We start from the raw sequence: 16,885 nt of genomic DNA on the forward strand, positions 1-16,885 counted from the left end.
CAGCGTCACCAAACGTATTTCTTTTTTTTTTTCTTCGTCTTTTGCGGCATACATACCTAACCCCGCCTCTGGGTTAGAGAGGTTGCTTCGCTGTTGCAAGAAGCGTAATTGACCAAGACAAACTAACTTAAACGGGACACTAATAAAGAGGGACACTATATCGGTTTAGACAGAGTATTTGAAAACTTTTCTTTTTCTTCACCGTAAGAAGTTTTCTTTGTTTTGTTTTTTACCAGAAGCGGGAAATGAAGAGTCAGAATTCCATCTTCTTTTCTTATTCTTTCTTTTCATTCCGCGCCGAGACGACAGCGCCTGGACGTCAGTGTGACGTCACGGATTTCAAATTCCTCTTTTTTATATATTTGGGCCATTCTGGCTGAAGTTGAGATTTTAGAAACTTGTTAAGTTCAGTCCAACTCGCTCTTTCGGAACACGATGTAGCGCACCTTTACTTTACGGATGAAAAAAAAGATAGCTTTACGTCTGAGCTGAGGCAGCCAAGATCAATGACGTCACCACGGGCTGGCGCGGAAACCTCAAGGCGGCGTCAGCCCTCGTCTCGCTTTTGCGCTGTCTTTTATTTTCTTTATTTTTAAATGCATCGTAGAACAGCAATTGGGTGATAAAACGCAAATTACTTTTCTATTTCGAGTCCAGTTAACATGCCCCTTCGGTGCCCTTTCAACAAAGGCCACGAAACGCGTAAACGCTTTTCAAGGCCCGGTTAAACGGTCGAAGAGGGACAGCTGCTAACAAGGCAATCGACAAGGGCGCAAATGCTTCGGCCTCGCGAGCGCTCGGAAACAGCTGCGCAAGCTGCACTTCCACTCGGCAAGTACCAAGTTGATAGCGCGCAATTTGGAAAGCCATCGCTTACGGCCACAATGTACGGCACTCGCACGCATACCAAACACATACGCGCATAGCATAACGCGCGCGCCCCCCCCTTACACACACACACACACAAACACACACACACACACACACACACACACACACACACACACACACACACACACACACACACACACACACACACACACACACACACACACACACACACACACACACACACACACACACACACACACACACACACACACACACACACACACACACACACACACACACACACACACACACACACACACACACACACACACACACACACACACACACACACACTACAGCTGTCTCCCTGGCAACGTTCACGCCGGAGCGAGGAATGTTCGAACGAGAAACACACAAAGAACGCCGTCCACCGCATTGAAAGGTACACGGACGCACATTTTTCTCGCAGTTGGATATCAAAAAAGGAAGCGTTACCACGTGCTTATCGCGCGTAAAAGGCCGGCGCTTAGCAAAGCATTACCATTGAGAAACATGTGTAAGACATTTTAATCTGACGCTAAATTTGGCCACGAACGAGATAGCGGACCCGGCGTCGTCGACTATTATCTTGACGCGACGAAACAGACAAATTTGCCGAACATGACGACTAGGCTAGACATGATGCCGTTGCTCATAAAAAATATAATAAAATAAAGAAATCAATACGGCTGCTGCTACTGCTACTACTACTAAATGCAGTGTCTGTACGTTCTAAAATTCCAAATACGTTTGAGTACATCTAAACACGCCAATAAGAAATATGGCTGCTAGTATACCGCTACGGCTACTATACTAGTATTACTAAACACTACTATACATGTCCCTAAATACCTTTCTGTGTGTTGAATATATTCGTTTGCCAATACACGTTCGTCTGGACACGTATAGCCGTGTAACTTTCTGCTTTTGTATAGGTGGCCACGTGTGCTTACACTGTACAAGCTTCTACACCTTTTTCCATATCGTGTTTTACTATGCCACGTATCCCATTGCTCGAATTTACCGTAGGTTATCGAGACGGAACAGGAACAATTTTGTATGTAAACATGCAATCATCGTTTTCTTTCATGATGAAACAATATGATCACACCGCTCCAACTACTTCAACTACTACTTCCACTACTACTACCATCGTTGTCCGCACGGTGCCAGCAGATCTCCGCCACACTGCACCGATCAGGCGAGACAACCGAAGGTTACGGCGCGAAGGGGGGCCCTAACCACGTGACCCCGGAGGGAAACATCTGTCCCTCCTTCGATCCACAGAGGGCGCGCGCGTACACTCTCGCTCGCGACCCCTAGAGGCCGCTCGCTGCTGACCGGGTCACCTGCAGTCTCGCATGCAGCAGAAGAACAACAAGACGCGACCGGGAACGAAAAGAAAGTAAAAACGCCGGCTGCCCATCGTCTCCGCTGTTTTACGGTGCCAAGGTTGACGCATGCGGCTGCTGAACAGCGGCTTCGCCGATGCGGGACCGGTGGCAACGAGGGGAGGGGGTGAGAAGGGGAAGAAGAGCCATTCGTTACGTCAACCTCGTCGCGTAGCGGCCAGGTGAACAGTTTTGAAGGTGAACCAACTCCGGCTCTGCTCGGAAGCGCTCTACTTGGCTCTTCGAGCAGGTGTGACCAAGGGTTGTCACCCGATTCCCTCCCTCCCTTTATCTCTCTCTCTCTCTCTCTCTCTCTCTCTCTCTCTCTCTGAGCTCTTGTTGGACGTGCGCGAAGGCAAAGAGGGAGAATAGAGCAAACAAGGTTAACGCGGCCGGGTAACCGATGTTCCATAGTTGAGAGTATGAAGAAACAGCCGTTAATGTTAAAGCTAAGTTTTCTTGGTGAACCGTCCCAGAATTTCCTGACCGTGGCTGCTGCTGCTGTCTCGCCGACTAGCTCACGCTTTAAAGACAAAAATGAATTACGTGGTCGAGGGTGGGATCGAACCTCAGTCCCCCAGCACATCATCATTAATCGGGCGGTAAAGGAACTGTTAGCATTTTTTAAATAAATTAGGGTGAAATGAAATAAGTATCTTGCAAATGGGATTTAAAGTGTCTACTGTTACAGATACGAATAATCAACTATGTAGATATTTTGTTTTTTGTGAACATTATAAGCATCTAGAAGAATTCTAACATGCCATTCGTCTTGTCTCACGCAGAAAAAAAGCAGAGGGCTTCACAAACGTTCCTGTGGCTGTAACCCAGTACCGTATCCCTAAAGCAAAGAGTTGCAGGAAGAGTCAAATTCAAGCCAGGCTTTTGGAAGGGCTCTTCTAAAAATCTGTTCCGTTGTATAATGAAACGGTGGCATGTCAAAAACAAGTGTTCCAGAGATTCCCTCTCATTGTATAAAGGGCACAGGAGCGATATAGCCGGACCAGACCTGCGGAGGTAAAAGCTCAGCGAGGGGACTCGGCACCGTACTCTTGTAATCGTTACTTCAATTTCTTCCAGAGGATTCAATCGTGCGTTCTGTGAATCCGGCAACGCTGATAGCACCGACACCGGTATTGATTCAATCGTGCGTTCTGTGAATCCGGCAATGCTGATAGCACCGACACCGGTATTGATTCAATCGTGCGTTCTGTGAATACGGCAATGCTGATAGCACCGACACCGGTATTGATTCAATCGTGCGTTCTGTGAATCCGGCAATGCTGATAGCACCGACACCGGTATTGATTCAATCGTGCGTTCTGTGAATCCGGCAATGCTGATAGCACCGACACCGGTATTGATTCAATCGTGCGTTCTGTGAATCCGGCAATGCTGATAGCACCGACACCGGTATTGATTCAATCGTGCGTTCTGTGAATTCGGCAATGCTGATAGCACCGACACCGGTATTGAAGTCGACGTGGCCAATTGTAATTTTGCCGTGGCAACGAGGCATCAGCAATCACGCTTCCCGGCTCCTCAAAATCGCCCGCTGATCGAAAATCACAGCATCTGCGGAAACGGCTGCCCATTCATTCTGTTATATTTTGTAAGATGTGCCACACAGGCTTGTGGACTTACACCTGCTGTGACGCTCACACATTAGCTAATTTCCCAGAAACATTACGATAAGCTTTTACCAAGCGGAAAAGAAGTTTTGGGTCGTTCCTCGAAGTTGCGTGAACATCTGTCTCGCTCGGGAGTCGGTATACTCTGGAACAAGCGCTGCCGTCGAGAAACCGGTACACTGTCTAAGTGAACACATATCCACGAATGTTTATGTAGCTATTTTGCGCCGAACACACGAATTATAAGCGCGCTCAAAAGTGTAAAGAGCTAGAGACAGCTGTCGAAATTAGCAGTAACAAACCTAACAGCGTCTCCGGTCACCATTATCTGTTTCTGAATTTGCTAACCGATATAGATATCGTAAAGCAAAATTGATCTTCTAGCACTCCACGATGTTACTTGTCGATGGTAAGAACACTTTTGTTCTTCTAGAGAGGCACCGGTTGACGTGGCGGAGTAAAAGCGCACCTTGGTTCTCAACATAAAAATGTAAACATCAGCGCAGATCCTTACTCTTGACATGGCCAAATGTCCGAGTACAACCACGTCCGGCGTGGAGCCGTACGGTACTGGATTCAGAATATTCAAGTGGGCAAGTTTGAATCGCCGGCTGAAAGCTATTTTCCTTTCCGTCGTTTTTTTTTACTTTTATCTTTCTTGCACTACCAAATTTACATGACCTTAAAGAAGTCTCTGTCAAGTTTTATTGAATACTATTAAAGAACCGCAGAAGGTTCTACAGAGGACGTCAGACTACAGAGGTCGTCAGACTGCAGAGGACGTCAGACTGCAGAGGACGTCAGACTACAGAACTTGCCAAAATACGACAGGCCGACATTTCATGTGTTTCTCCAATTGGGTAGGATGCCCTAGCTAACGTCAGCGAAGCTGTTGAAGGGGGAAAAAATTGTATTTAAAAATCACGGTGCCGGACACGATTTTGAGACCTAGGTGTTCGGTCGTCAGAGGTCAGTGGTCAATTTCTGTGACCATAACCGGTAGCTCTCGAGGCTCTGCGTTGGTGAAGAACAAACCGATATACCGTGTGTCCCAGCTAACGTTAGCCAAGCTGCTGAAGGTAAAAATAAATAAATAATGTAAAAACCACGGTGCACTATGCGACTTTAAGACCTACGGTGTAGGGTAGTCAGGACTGACGACCGCACACAGTAGGTCTTGACATCCTTTCGTGAACCGCGATTTCGTTCTGCAACGAAGCTGCATATGGCTAGGTTCTGGGAAAAACCGCGTGCGTTTGTCGAGCCGTGTAGATCGCGGATTCCTCCCCATACGTAGGCCGATCCCGAAGATAGTGCAATACCGGGCCGACCCACGGCGGAAGTGGAACAGGCTTTAAGCACTCCGCCAACTTGCAAAGATAAGTTTAGTATACTGGGTCCAAGCACAACCCGTATCAGATGTTAAGCTGATAAGAACACAAACTACAGTTCGACCCGCGTCGGCCATGTCTACGTTCGCGCCGTCCTCTCTTCGTCGGCGTTTCAATCGCTTGTCTATCTCCTTTCCTTCCGCTCTCCCACCCCTTTCCCCCACCCCAGTGTAGGGTAGCAAACCGGATGTTCTTCTGGTTGACCTCCCTGCCTTTCCTGTCCTTGCTTTCTCTCTCTCTCTCTCTCTCTCTCCCATGGTGGCGGTCCCGTAAGCGTACTGCCTGCCAGGACGGCGAGGCGGAAACAAATGCGAACCGTCCACGTGGCCCCGATGCCGCTAACTTGGAACGCTTCACCAGAGAAATGGTCAGCTCGAAGGGAAGCACTTTTGTGTGGGCTGTGTTATGTGTGACCGCTGTTGTTTCCTGGTGACCTCACAACAATCACTGCACTGCAGGACGTCGACCAACGCACGATCGCCTCGGCTACGGTGAAGCAGTGTGTGCCCTCGGAGTGGGGTGAGGTGCGTGTCTGTTCTACGTGCCCGGATTCGTTAGTAAAAGGTGTCGTGCCGCGTTTTGCAACAATACATGGGTATGTCTACCAATACACAATACAATACAACAATACATGGGTAGGTCTAGAGAAAGCGGTATCTGCATGTATGCAGACCCGGGACAGTACGCTTCAAACCCGTATAAGTTTGGTGTCCAAGAGTAATAAATAAGAGGGTAATTTGGCGTGCCAGAATTCGGAGACAAGACCTCGGCTTGTGCGCAGGATTCCACTGCATTCCACCGAAATGGAAGGTCTGTAAATACTTCACTATCAGGTCCCGCTGTCATGGACCAACAATGAACTCAAGGTTCATGATCGTGAGCTGGCTTGTCATCTACACCGGGTCACTTAATCTGCAAACTGTCGCATCAAAAGCATTATCCTGTCTTCAAAAATGCACGGTGACGTTCTGAGGACAAAATGTATGCAGGAACGTCGTCTTAAATCCTTCTACTGTGGCTGAACATCTTAAGTGGCACATAGAAGCTGTGACAGGACAAAGTCGAATGTAGTCAAAGAAACTCTAAATATCTGAAAACTGTTTCAATAGAGTCGTTTTTCGTAACGCTTTCATTAAACACAGCGAAAGATGCGTGACACAAACGCGTCACAAAAAAGGACGCGGCCGTCGGGCGCGGCATCATAAAGGAGACACTTGAAGGCGAAGGCCAAGGAAAGACGCGGATTGCCCTAAAACAAACAGCGGAGGGTGGCTCGGGAACCTGATAGACCCAGAGTTACGACGGCGCCGGGTCGCCATGGAAACGGGCCCATCGAAAAAGGAGAGGGGCCCCTCTTTTTCCGCACCGCACGACAGCGGAAACTGGGGGAAACGATGCGAGGATAAGGACAGAGGAAACGGGGAATAAACACAAGGCAAAAGCAGACTGCTACAAAACCAGAGCAGACGACCAGAACGGAGCGTAGACGAGAGAGCTCGCAAGAAGCAGACAGCCACAAAAGGAGATCAGAAGACAGACGGGAGAAACAGACGACCACAAAACCACGCAGCACAGAAGACAACGCGGTGAAGTATATACGGCAGACGGCCGCGAAGCCAAGACAGAACAGACGAACGTTCACTTCAGGGCGTTTTCCTTCGGACGACATGATTTCGTTTCCACTCCCGAGCAAAGTTCTCTGCGGCAAATCGTTTCTCCCTTGTTCAATGTAGGAAAAATATGAAAACAACAAAATAAAATGAGAAGGAGAAGGGAAAGACAGCCATTTGGAAGTGAAATTTGCGGAATAATGATGATTCGTCGCAGAAAATGCGAGGAGCTCGCGCGCGCAGCACTCAACGGACATGGTGATGCACCAATTGAAAGCGAGGCACGGAGTGCTTACGTTGCTGTATACGCGACCGAAATAACCCACGGGACCGTGAAGTGCACTTTGCGAGACTGGGAGTGCTCGATGATACGGATAAAATGTATGCTAAGAAAGAAAATCGGAAAAGATCGACGGTGCAAGAAGATATACATAGAACAGGTACTTTGGGCACAACGGAGACGGACTATAAGAACCCGAGTTAAGGACCAGACGTGAGGAAGCTGTAAGACGGAAATATGACGACGCTGAATCGTTTGTTGTTGGGTTCAAATTAAACCCGACATCGCGGTTTTCTCTTCATGCATGGTGCACGGCAGCGGTGGGATGACGGACGCCGCGAACATACGCCGTGAACTTCGCGTGGAAATGCGCCGGCTAACACGGCCAGGGCTAGATATAGCAAAACCTAAATGCCCAAGTCAGTGAATGTATTGATAGCCGTTGCCTTAGCAAATCGGTAATGCAACGCACGCGTAATGCGGTGGTTGTGGGTTCGGCTTCCACCGGCGGCAAGTTATCTTTTCGTCCACTTTCATTTTCTTTATTTTGACATTTCAATTTCAACCACAGCTAATTTTCCCGATGTTTTCTTTTTGCTTCATTGTCTGTAGGTTTACGCGGTCATGATTATATCTTCTACTTCTCTCGTTAAGAAATGGCAAACGAAACTGCGGGACTACTTCCAGCAGCGTTGCCGCAGGCTCGCTTCGGTTCCGTAGCATTCGCTTCAGAGCCAAGGAAAGTCGTCTGCGTAGTAAATATCCAACCTCACGAGCTTAAAGGCACCCAGCTGCGTTGACAACAGCGCTGCTTATGAAAGAGCGTTCCTTTTTTTTTTTTTTTTTTTTTTTTTTTTACCAGTACGGTTTACTTAAGCGTTTCCGTACCTCTTCAGTCCATACGCAAACGACTTCATATCAGTTCTCGGGGCCGATTCCACGGCCTTCCTGTCGAAGCCTTGTCAAATCTAGCGGAGTATCACGCACTCGAAGCTTTAACCAATAAGCGCACTAAGTTCAGGAGTATTAGATGTCCCATTTTTAAGCACTTAGAAGGTCTCTTGCCTAAACGAGACGAGGTCGCGAAAAGGCGATATGAACCAACGTCTTCTTTGTGCGACGAATGCGGCAGCAAAACTCGGCCAGTACGCAATTACTGCGCCTCGCCAAACGCCGCGACGACCGCGGGAAATACGCGTTAGAAGAAACAGAGGGCCTGCAAAGACGACACGAGAGAACAAGATCGTAAAACGACAATCAGATGAGACTACACGACCACCAGACGAGACTCCGGGAGGGCCGACTGCCTCCTTTGTAATCGCCGACCAATTTGGCGCCGAAACCCTCTCCTTCCGATCTGCAGCGCGGCGACTGTTAATTTACTGATCCCTTCCCTGCTACTGAGCATGCTATACCTCTTATCCGAACAGCACTAATATATATATATATATATATATATATATATATATCACAACAGAATAAACACGACGTACGTGAAAACACGTTCTTTTTTACTATCAAACATCTCGGCTGGTGGGCCAGCTTGGTGGCCCGCCAGCCGAAACGTTTGACAGTCAAATAGAACGTTTAGCGTTTATTCTTTTGTGCTATACCAACGGAGTCAGTGTGCTTTTTACGCCACCACAACCACATATATACATATGTTGTGCAGTTCGGTGAGGGAGCCATTTCTTATAACCTCATAACCCCACAACCGGCCATCGACTTCTTTCTTCTATTTCTTTCTCGTGTAAAGACACGCGGTCGTGCAATGCAGAGACGTTGCTATGGAGACCAAAAGCTCATTAACAGCGGATCGAAAGCATCACGGAAGATCGAAGACTACCGCGTCTCACCAAGTGTCTGCATTTCATCGAGACCTGTGGGTCCCTAAGCTTAGCCAATCCGATTAGACAGCCAGAAGACGGGCGGCTACACCAACGCCCACTTTCGATCGCGCTCGGCCCGCGCGACGCCAACTGTACGGGGAAGCTCAAACGGAAGGATTAGTACAGCAACAATGCGCGAGCCGCCCCTCCACCCTTCTGGAAGAAACGCGATCGGCTCTCATTGCGCTGATTGGCTGACGCGTTGGTAAGACGGAGTATAGGAAACCTGCACCGGCCAGAGGGCGCCACGTCGACAACGGCCGCTAGGGGCTCGAAAGCAATTGAATGACATTCCAAGTGGCAACGATCGATGGCACACATACTGCACGTCGCAGTGTGCAGGCCCCAAGCTTTGCTAAGTTGTGCAATGTTCGTCTGTTTGATATCGCACGCAAATATGCCCAAGTCACGCGGCGCATACGCGACTATAGTGATAGTGTAGTAGTAGTAGTAGTAGTAGTAGTAGTAGTGTATTACGTAGCGAGTGTGCATCACGTCACTCCAATTTCGCTTTCTCCACTCGCTAGACTGCGTTGTGGCGCTGCTGTCAACTGTGGATCGAAAGCGCAGATGGGCGTACTCACCCGCGAAAACACTGACCCATTTCAAAGGCCTGAACGAGACAGAGCGTTATAGCGAGTGAATAGCGGTGAGTTTGACTGAACCTGATCACAAACAGGATGCTAGTGCCCTTTAACGTGAGTACATGAAAGAAGGACAGTAACGGTCAGTTTGGGCGGACAAACGAACGTGTAATGAATGTCTGCTATCGTGTCAGTGGACGAGAGTACGCAAACTGTAACAAATAAAAGTGTCATGGAAGCATACATTCTACTCTAGCAACAAATGCGACTACTCTTTCACAGCGCTCTCTCTAGCGGTGGAGAAGAGGGCCGTAGAGCCTTTGCGGCGAATACTCTGCTACTGCTACGATACTCTGCTACTGCTACTGAATACTCTGATACTCTGCTACTGCGACGTCAAGAAGGGAAGAATGGCGTGGCTCGGCGAGCCGGTCGACGTCGCAGTGGCCGTGTAGGAATGGTAGAGTCCACTAGAACATTTAGCAAAGGCGCAGTGTGTCAGTGACGCTCCGAGCGCGTGTGTTGGAGGCGTATATGCGCGAGATCGTTAAAGAAACGGGGCCACACACACACACTCGATCTTCGCCGCCACGTTTGGCGGCCGAACAATTTTTCTTTTTTACGTTCAGGTAGTTTTCTCCCGCACGGTGCGTTTCTGTCCGTGCGTGCGCACGCACACGCGAACACACGCACACAAACACTAACGACTGGGTCGCCACACATACAACCACACAATCGACATGCCTCCCCGTACACTTTCATTGCGGCAGCAGGTCAGTGGCCATGGCGACTGCGCCAATGATAACAATGCCGCGGGCTCGAATGCAGGCCTCGGCGGCCGCATTTCCGGTGGGGGCGGCACATAAGATCACTCGTGAGGTTAGGTTTAGGTGGAGGTTAAGGCAACCCAAGGAGTGGTTAAAATTAATCCGCAGCAATCAACTACGGCGTGCCATTTTGATGCATTTCGACACGTTCAACGTCTTTTGCTTTGTTTTCTTTTCCTTTCTACAGCGAATAACGACCAATACGGGGAACCATGACTGAAGAATGCAGCGCGTCAGCTACGCAATAAATTGTTTCGAAATGGCTGAGCCGAATAACAAACATAAGATCGGTGGAACCAAAAGAACGTCAGTCTAAAATATGGCTGCTATATTCAAAACAACCCGGTTATGTGATTCGATTGTGCGCAAGCGCTGTAGTGTCAGTACACTGTTTCTCGGATATGTTACAGGGACACAAAACAGCAATACCAAATAAGTTTACGGAAGCAATGTATTGCTAGCAAAATTATATTTTAGTTAATTCGGATAAAAGGAAAGCTTATAATGACCGGAGAAAAGAGAAGGCAATGTTTCTTTCATTTGGCGCCGAGGCTTGAGCGCCGCTACATAACTGTGACGTCACGGTCTCGGAAGCGCTTAATCGCATTCGGGTCATTGTGGCGAACGAAAACTTCAGGAAACTTGCGTGCATCTTGAATACATGGCTCTCATAGCATGTAATACCGTCCATCCCGACCAATATAAACAATTTATGAGACCCGAGAAGACACTGTAAAAATTAATGACGCCGCAGCAAGCTGGGGCGAGAACTCTTCATTCAAAACAGCAGTCTGCCACGCTATCGGTTAACATTTTTTTCACTTTATAGAACTGTCTGCATATTATTTTGGCTTTGTTACCACTCCTTCTTGTAGTTCCTTCGGGCCTTGAAAGTGTGTATAATAAATAAATAAATAAATAAATAAATAAATAAATAAATAAACTAAAACGTGACGTCGCCATCTGCCTCATCTTGTCAAGCATCCTCAAAGCCCAGTGTCACAACGATTTGGTGCAACCGCGAAATTCGAGTAATACATTATAGTAAGCGCAATCGCTTACGCAAGGTCATGCGCGTTCAATGCCTCAGGAAAAAAAACAGTAGCAATGTACCGAACACACATATCTGTTTACAAAGAACTCACCCATTATTCGTTCACCGTAGCGCAGTTATAACATAAACACATTCGTTATTAACGAGAGACACTCCGTTTCTGACAACCTATCCTTGTCGCTAGGCGGCAGAGCAATGCAAATGAGTCTATCGGGGTTTAATAATATGCACAACGAATAGGTACCCGGCAGCAGACTGTGCCCGCCAGACCGACAACCTGCAACGCACGAATGGTTTCGTCCAACGGCCAAATCGGTTAGCGACGAAGCATGCGTTTGCACCACACGAAGACGTTAATGTGACCACAAAGAATAATAATAATAAAAAAGAAAACTGGAAGCTCCTGCACATTTGTAAAGGTAGAGGAAGATCAGGGTCGGTCATAAGATATACAGCATGAATACAGTAACCAGTTCGGAGAGCTAATCCAAGACAACCAACAGCAAGAACAGATCCAGTATAGTAAATGATTGTGACAAGACAAACGAAAGGCACAATAGCAGAGACATCTGCAACGTCTACAAGCGTGATTCAGGCAGGAAAATGTATGCGCGTTTGACGCTATTTGCAATTAAAGTGTCCCAATAAGCCCCATTTGTTGGTTTCAAGCAGACAACTTAGCAGATATTGTTTGGGCGAAGCCTAACTACAGAAAGCGACCGTGAATATACAGCAAGCTGACATGAGCGAGTTCATTCGGGAATGCACCAAACAGTTCTGAGGATCCAGGACTTCCGTCTGAGCAAGACCACAAATTCGAATTCGAAAAGACAGAGTGTGCGTCCTTCCACGCGAAACAGGAGCAGACAAAAAACTGCATTTGCCCATGCAATCAACCGATTTTCTTCATGAGCGTACTAACCGTGCGTTCAACTTCAACCACGAAACGGTGCAGACGACACGCAAACAGACGACACGCAGACGATTAAAAATTACGAAAAACAAAAGAAAGCGCTAAGAGCTCCAGGAAACAAATGTGCTGTCCCCTTTGAGAATGGACTCTTGTCACGAAATTATGCATACGCACGCATTCGATTCGAGAGAAAAACAAGACTTGAATTCTGCATGTGTGCTGGTGATAAAATGCGCGACTTTTTAAATGTAGCCTGCCGCGCACTGTCTGGGACACAGTTCGATGAACTAGTCTTTATTTCTCTCTTGATTAAAGTTCTTTTCCCGGAGCTTCCTGAAACTTTTTTTTTTCAATATGTTTCACTTCTCAGATCAAAAACCCCGTTTCTCTCACATCAGGTTTTCGAACTCCCATCCGCCTTTTCGTGCACGCTCGCTTCACGTCCGTTTCTTGTTTTCTCTTCGCCCTTGCTGCGATCGTCTGCTACGCGTCGCCCGCATCCTGTTAACATCTGCTTAACATTCTGCGCACGCGTCCACAACGTCGCGGCGCTTTGCACCGGCTCTTACTCTCACTGTGCATGTCGTTATAAAGGTGCGTACTACGGGATTTTCCGCATCGTTGGACTTCGTTGTGTCAGCCGACGCTACTTATCACAGACCATCCGGCCAACCGGACAACGTCGTCTGCTCCCACTCGAGATGGTCTGTTCCGTGACCCAGGTCTTGAAGCAGACGAGTGTCTCGTGCGCGCAACGCCTAACTGTACAAGTCACTGTACACGGACAAATTTATGCAGGTTTTAAGCTGGCAGCAGGAATGTCAGAAACATCGAAGTCGAACGACCAGCATGCGCTGCAGAACTTTGAGGTTTAACAGCAAATTCTGCACGAAATCTCTGCGTCCTGATACAGACGAATCAGGCGACGCGGGAGGGCTTGTGCGAATGGAACGACCCTCAGCGGCGGCGAGATGACGTCCTGCTGTTGCTTGACGACCCTCACTTCCTGTTGTATTACGGGAGTGCAGGAAACGCTACTTTACATACAAGCAGTAGTAAAAAAAAAAGCAGAGAAACAAAAATCAAACAGAAAGAAGACAAAGTAAAGCGGACGCGGACTCAAAATGACCATTGATTCTTCTTTTAGCGCCGACACATGAGGCAGCCGGCCAGCCGTGACGAGATGGCGTAGCGCGATAGAAGGTTGTTTTTAACGATCTGTTCTTTAGGGTGGATCAATGAGTCTTTCAGAATTGCGGCTAACGACAGCCGTTTACTCTGCACGTTGACCCGGCGCACATATTACGCGGTAATGTTAGGACAGCGCGTCCTGCCCGCAACGAACTTTAAGCAACTTTAGTTTTTTTTTTAGCTTGACGTAGCCGATCTTAACACCGCCGCTGTCCACTTCACCATTTCAAAGATGCGGAGATGTGACTGCTCTTCGCGAAGAAAGCTACAAGCACAAGCGTACACCCGATAGATTTCCGTGTTAACTCAGTACTCATATATCATTTTCGATTATTTTTGTTTCTAGCTGTAAATGGGATTCTGGAAGCCTTCTATACCTTAGGGAAAAAAATACGAACAAGCAGCAAAGCGGCCCAAATAATTTATTACAACACTTGCTTCTACGCCCGAATTTCAGTTTCGTTGCCCAGAATGGTCGGTGCATCCTGACGTCATGATACACGGGCCAGCTCCGTCCCAGTGATCGTGGCTATGACAACAGGAGCGAGCAGTCATAAAAGCACAGGGAGTGTTCTTGTCTATTTTATTGAGGTTAGCATTGTTGCAATACTTCGAGGGACTGACAACCGACTTTGAAGGACCTAACTTTTTTTTTTTTTAATGGCGCAACGAAAAGCTTACCCTCGGTAGCGTTTACACCTGGAGCGGTTACTACCAAAAGCGCGCGGATGTTTTGTAGGCCGAATTTTTCGTTTTGAGCACGCAGCCTTTAAAAAAAAATAGGAGTCACTCCTCCAGCAACGCTGAGAAGCAAGAGCATTGTTGACAGCCCGCCTCGCGAATAGTGAAAGTCGCTCGTCGTTCTGCTTTCACAGGAGTGAGTGCACCTGTCGTTAAACACCTACATTCTGACCTTTTCAACCACTTTTGAATATAGAAAGCTGGTACAACAGGTTTGCGTTGTCCTACAGACCTTCCTTATACTTGTGCCGCATTTTTTTTTTCCGGACAAGTACACGTGTACGTCATGGCTGGCTGGCTTCCGTCGTCATTATTCTCCCGACAGACGAGCCAAGCCAAGTCATTGGAAACGAAGGCGAAGGCAGCGTCACTTTTCTGCTCGCTACAAACGAAGGCTTATCTGCACACTGTAAGAAAATGGATATAACAGAAAAAAAAAGTGTACAGCATTTCAATGCTAATAATAAGGCCAGGAACCCCGTACACTAATAGAAGGTCACGTGGTAGGCTTGCACTTACGTATCTTCATGTTTTTGCCGCGTGGGGCGCCAACGGTCGTCTTTCACGACTTTCATAGAAGAATCAAAAATATAAATCCACGCTTAATTGGACAAAAACGTGGCTTGTTTTAACCAATACGATAGGCAATCTTTACATCAGAGGGGCTATGTCGATTCACGTTCTGAGCGGTTGTCTATGTGCACCACTGAATACGTGGCGCCCTTCAGTTAACCCACTCTCTCTCTTTATCTCCATACCACCTTCCCCCAGTGCAGGGTAGCAAACCGGACATGCGTCTTGTTAGCCTCCCTGCCTTTCCTGTCTTCTATTTCTCTCTCTCTCCCTCTCTTTGAACGCCAACCAACTTTGCTCGCGGGGTATGGGCCTCAGAGTGTGCGTGCCGCTCAACAATGAGGAGAAACGCGGGAGCGGAACCCGGCTGCAGCAGGGGCCTCACGCATGACGCGCTTCGGCGGCGGCAATACGGCGCGTCCCGACATTGCTTCAAGGCTAATCGCATTGGCGTCGGCACGTTCATCCTCTGATGGTTTCTGCCGGACTCTTTCTTTCAATGAGAAACACCGTCATGCCTGACCTTATCGCTACGTGGGCGTACAAAAATTTCTACCTCTGTCAAGACGTCACGGCAACGTCGTTGACGCTGCAGGTACGGCATTTAGAAACGACTGCAGTATCAAATTGAAATCGCTTGCCGAAAACACGCCACGTTTTTTCACATTTGCTTAGTGTCACCGCTTCAAGCGCGAGAAACGTGCAGTATAGAGCTTAACGTTCGAGAATATCTGTCAAAGCTGGCTGCCACCTCAGCAGACGATCCGCATTCATCGTCACGGTTGTCGAAAGGTCATTGAGTGCATTGGCAAAGACATGCGACAGCTGTCACACTGCGCAGGCAAAAAAAGATCGGCGTTCACGACTGTTTAACAATCCCTTAGGAATCATACCTGTGTTAACAGTTTTTGCAGAGACAACCTCGAGGAAGTAACCGGAATTAGATGCGGCGGCACTAAACTTAATTGTGCACTTCGTCAGCCTTTATTATTACGCGAGATGAAGTTGCAACAAGGCTTTTTCTCAGCCTACGCACCTATGCGTCTTATGTTTAACAAAAAAAAAGAAGCTGAGATTCTAACAAACACGACATGTTTCTCAATTGGATAGTAAAGACAAACGCTAAATCAGTTTGGAATGATACATTATTTGCAGACATTTGCTGCACATACATTTGCTGCACATTTTGACCAGCTTCCGACGTTTGCACGTGGTTCCAATACGCGTACTTTAGCGACTGGCATACTTCGCCCGAAGAATTCAGCATGTACGAGGATCATTCGATGGCACTCATGCGACTTGGCGTGCGTTCTCTTCTTCGAAAATGAGATAAAAGAAAAAGAAGTAGCAGAAGTACGCACAGAGCGCGCAAGCGCAATAGGCCTGGCGAGGGGGAACAATACCCTCCGACTGCAAAGCGACCAGACGACGACGAACCTCGCTATGGCCTACTATATTGCGACAGCCCCGGCGCCGTTAGCAAGTCGTCTGCTCGTTGTTATCTCCAACTTATTCACTCCAAACAAGGAGAAAAAAAGAAAACATCAATGAGAATCGCGACTGCGCGCCTCCCTTTATAGGTTCCGGCGAAAAGGTGCCTTCAAGGACAAGGACCCAGTCCGGCAAAGCCGCCATTTTGGACTAAACGCGCGAATGCCTACGTGCGTGTTCCTATTCTTGCCAGTAGGGAACCCATTCTACCCTGACGGCTTGGAAGTACACCCCGAGTAAGTATTTGAACGAAACGCTGATGATGCTGATGATTATATCTAACACGAAATCTTCTCTCAAAGAGGGCGACGACAGGCTGTCACCCCGGTATGCTTGAGCTAATCAGGTTTTAGTACATCGATTACAGTCCAGCATTCTGCCTTTTTCTCCTTGCTCTTCTCATTGTGCATCAAAAACTTTATACACCCGCCGTGGTTGCTCAGTGGCTA

At 47.8% G+C, this 16,885-nt stretch overlaps 1 protein-coding gene and 1 pseudogene across 1 annotated transcript in view; both read right to left on the reverse strand.

The window, feature by feature from the left end:
• The window catches only part of jing (AE binding protein 2 jing), a 196,786-nt gene that overhangs the window by 128,750 nt on the left and 51,151 nt on the right, over nucleotides 1–16,885 (reverse strand). The gene's annotated exons all lie outside the window — the stretch shown is intronic.
• LOC126546373 (U2 spliceosomal RNA) lies at nucleotides 5,181–5,360 on the reverse strand (annotated as a pseudogene).

This window comes from Dermacentor andersoni, chromosome 10 (assembly GCF_023375885.2).
Source record: "Dermacentor andersoni chromosome 10, qqDerAnde1_hic_scaffold, whole genome shotgun sequence".
NCBI lineage: Eukaryota > Metazoa > Arthropoda > Arachnida > Ixodida > Ixodidae > Dermacentor > Dermacentor andersoni.